Here is a 4,639-nt window from a genome sequence, read left to right on the forward strand (position 1 = left end):
AGGAAAAAGACTGTTTTCCCAAAAACTGTGGGGTGTGGGGAGGGAGGGGGGAGCCCCGAAACTGCCTTAGAATTTCTGGGGTTCTTTCGGACGCAATAAAAATATTGTAAATTAAAAATCAATCTGTCTAGACAGATGCTTAATTGTGAGCAGGGTGTGATTTGAAAAGCAGCTCTGAAAGGCCGGGATGTCGTCACCTGGATTTGGTGGATGCATGGAATTGTGTCAGGTTTTTCAAGACCATCCTCACTTTTTCCCTAAATAGGTGCAGCATACACACACAAATATATATATATACACACGTGTGTGTATATATTTGCATAGATACACAAATATATATACACACATGTATATATACACATATATACATAAATACATATATCCATATCTGTGTGTATGTGTATACACACACAGAGATATGTATTTGTGGCTCCATGGGTGCATATATATGTAGCCTGGAATAGGACTCACAGAGATCCCAGTCACTGCAGACCTGGCTATTTTTAAGGTTTGGACATCTTTGTTGGTTCTTCCCAACTTTTTTAGTTATGGATGTGGCTGGGGGAAAAGCAGCCACGGCATCAGGTTTGGGGGTCTCCATTACTCCCCCCCCAGACCTGCCTTTTCAGTGCCAAGGTGATGCTAGGGGCAGGGTTTAGCTGTTCAGCAAAGGGTAGTACTTAAAAGCATAATTTTTTTTTAAGGAAAAGAGAAAAGGAGGAGTGAAAAATAAAGTTAATCAAAACAAGATGCAAATGAGGGCTCCAGTGCTCCCCCTTCCCTCGCAGCGGGGGGAGCAGAGGCTGGTGGCTGAGACGGCGATGGGGAAGTCGCTGGTATGGGCGACAGCCTGGATGGAGGGTTGATAAAATAGGATGGGGAGCACAAAAGCAGGAGCACGCGCTCCTTCTCTCCCAGCAGCTCCTTTCATCTGCTGCCTGCACCTCCCGCCACTGGCAGCATTTTCAAATGTGGAGGGTGGAAAGAAAAATAGCATTCTTAAATAGTAAGGGATGCTTTTTTTTAAACATTGGGATGGTTACTGCTGTGGGTGCAAGAGTTCCAATTCCCAATGGGTCCCTCATTCTTTTTGACTTAACCGTGCATTTTGGTTTTACTTTCTTTTTTTTTTTTTTTTTTTTTTTTTAGTGCAGAAATACCTGCCTGAATATTTTGTCCCGTGCTGGGTATTTCAGTGTTTGGATAATTTGCTGCTGATGCAGTAGGACAGTTGACTTAGCAATTTGCAGGAGGCTGTTGATGCTATTTTTCCCTTTTCTTTTTAACAGAGCGCGTGCTTTCCATCTTTGCAGAGCCACAGTAAATCTCCATTTATTCTGCCTTACTAAAGAAATTACCTGCAGGCTCCTTTGCTTTCAGTCAGGCTGCAGACCCATCCCCTTCTCCTGCCCCTGGCAGCAATCCTTGAAAGTTCTGCCTAATAGCCCTGACTTAATTAGGCAGGGTTTTTAATTGCTTAGGAAATCCCAGCCCCTTTAATCTTGGTAATGAAGGCTGGGGCTTTGCATCACCTGGACCCGGGAACTCAAAGGCTTCTTTCCACTTTCCCACCATCCTAACAAGAGATTTCCAACATGGGGCAAAAGCAATTGCCTGGAGAAAAAAAAAGCGCCTTGGAGATGGGAATGTGTTTGAACGTGAAAAATCAACCGTGCTGTATTTATTTCTTCTTTTCCCCAGGCTCAGAAGGCAGAAACCTGGCTCCCTCTCCCAGATGATAAGTTAAACCTGGCTCTGAATGGGTTTTGGAGAGATTTGCTGAAGCTCTCAGGGCAAGGCAGGGGGGAGCCCAGGGGGGTCCCAATGTGGGGGGAATGGCTGGGAGATGGGGCACAACATCCTCAAGGGCGCTGGGTGACCTGGTCCCCGTCAATTCTCCCATCCTGATTGCTGCAGGAAATTGATTTTCTGCAAATTCAGGTCATGGTTTCACTTCTTCCTATCATTCCAACCAGCCGTGGTTGCACCATCAAGCTCTGCTGAGATATTTGACTGTGCATCTCTATCCTGACCTGCGGGACTTTCCTCCCCTCTGCCTCCTCCCCGAGCTCAGCACCTCCCCTCCGAACTATGGCTGTGCTGCTCACCGGTGCCAGAAGGCTCGCGGGGTCACAGGGGGGACCAGGGCCGTGCTTGCCCCCACTCCGCCACTCAGCCCTGCCTGAGGAAACCACCACTCCAGGGAAAAGATTGGCAGTTCTGAAAGTCTTCAGCTGGAGACAAAGCAAACAGGGGGATATAGATCATGTATTAGAGAGAATATAGAATAATTATAGAATGTATACGAGATAGTAATATATACACTATATTGTATATATATAATATATACTATATTGTATACAGTATACCTTGTACATTATCTATTGTGTATATATTATCTAGAACACAATTATACAATAACAAAATACACATTCTATAATTGTTATACATAATATGATGTATACTATATTCTATATAATAACATGCATACAAAATATATATTCTATATAACGTATAGAATATAAATATAAAGATATATTAAAAAAGCAGCTATTAGTAAGATGCAGTTAATGCTGACGTTTAGCCTCATTGGGGTATATTCCCTGCCAGGAGCAGCATTTCAACCCAGGGAGGCATCAGCAAGGGGATCTGTGGACAAAAATACTTACAAAAAGGAAACTCAAAGGGTGTTTTTATATTTTTTTAAAAAAATGTTGTTTTCCATTGGCTGGGTCTGCTAGCTGACCTTTTCACTGGAAATTGCTTAGCGTGAGGCTCAGGGAGTGAAACAAGCCTTTATTTTTTTCACCTCCTTATTACTCCTGACTCCTATTTACCCTGTTTTTTCAGAACTGGCTTTGCTCTGCCAAGGAAAGTCCATGGAAGGAGTGCTCATTGATTGATTTCATGGATTTCTGCAGGGTTCTGACCCTTTGTTAACTGCGTTATACTCCTGTTTCTCTGCTCTCTCCATCTTCTTGTTCAGGGCGGATAAGTAAATATTTTGGAGCAGATAAGTAAATATTTAAATCCCAGCCAGCAGTCCTAAGGGATTGATTTCAGAGCAGGAAACACAGATCCCAGGTTGGTTTTTTGCTCTGGAAGCCTGATGGTATAGCATCCATCCATCCAGCAGTCGGTATAACATCTCAGTGCTCATCCCGGCTCTGCATGTCCTTTCTCTGGGGGGACTCAAGGCGTCCCTACAGCTCTGGATATCATCACCCATTTTTTGGGCTTTGCTTTATTTACAAGCCCTTTTTCCCAAACCTGTAGGTTCGTGGGAGAATGGGAAAGAGCTGGCTCTGCAGCCGTGGGAGCCACACCGGCTTTAGGGATGTGATGTCTGGGCTGTCTAAGAATGTGGAGCCAGGCTCCATGGGCTCCGTGTCACGGTGAGGCAAGGAGAGAAGATAACGCCCCCCCGAAATCACCCGGTGTCCCCTCAGTGTACCCATGTTTGTACACACAGGCTGGAGTGGATCATGGAAACTCTTAACATCATGTACAAAAAAAGACCCACCCACCCCTTATTCTGTCTATAGAAAAAGTTATTTGTGGAATTGAAAATGGTCTTTGTGGCAACAGCCCTGATGGAGCTTGAAAGAGATGCGATGCGCGGCTGGAGTATTTTGAAAAAGGAACCACAGCTGCCTTAATAAATGGTGCTAGCGAGCCTTTTGCCTGTGCCAGAGAAAATATATATATTTTATATATTTTTTTATATCTACATATATTGCTGTAGGAGTGAATTTAAAGACTGCCACGCTAGCAGAGCCTTGCCGATGTGCGCCGGGCTGGACCACATTATTTTGCCAGAGAAATCAGGGCGCTGCATCCCCATCAGTGCCTCCCTCCCTGCAGGGCTGGGACCCGCAGCCTTAAGGGCATCTGTGCTGCGTGAGGGCAAATTATCCTCAGGTGGGACCTGCCTTACACCCTTGCCCAGGAGCTGGAGCCCAAACCTGGGGGCACCAGAAGCCCCCCAATTCCTGCTTGCAGAGCAGTGCTGTTTGCATTTCTCCCCACGCCACTCAGGAAGCCTTGAGCACAGAGCAAAGGAGGGACGCTTGCTCCTGCACGCCAAAATATCCTGGATCATCATCAAAGAGGTTTTTTGGCCAGTCTGGGAGTCCAGCTCCATTGTCGTAAAAGCAGTGAGTGATTTTATTACTTTTTTTTTCCTTCTTTCTGGCTGCAGCGTGGGGGTAACGTGGCAACAGCAACTTTTGTAGCTATGCTCTGCTACTGGCTAACGAGATTATTTTTTAAATGGATAAGCTTGTAGTTATTAATGCTTCTATTTGCCTTCCCGTCCCTGAGGGTTTGGTGTATGCTGATGCACACTTTCCAGGTTTCTCTCTGCAGTAGATGTACTGCACGTGCGCTCTTTTCTCATAGCAAAGGTCACAAATAAGGGTGTAATTAAAAAACCCACTGATATATAACAAGACATGATTAACCTGTAACCGCTGGCAGCACTAAATGGTATTCACTACCCATACAGGGATAAAAGCTGTCTTTTAAATCCCTGTTAAAACATATTTTAATATAAAACACTTATTAAAAAAAAAAAGAGGAAAACCTTTTCGGAACTGAATAAAACCCCTGTGACTTGATCTGTGGGAAGTTTGGGGTC

This window comes from Strix uralensis, chromosome 7 (assembly GCF_047716275.1).
Source record: "Strix uralensis isolate ZFMK-TIS-50842 chromosome 7, bStrUra1, whole genome shotgun sequence".
Taxonomy (NCBI): domain Eukaryota; kingdom Metazoa; phylum Chordata; class Aves; order Strigiformes; family Strigidae; genus Strix; species Strix uralensis.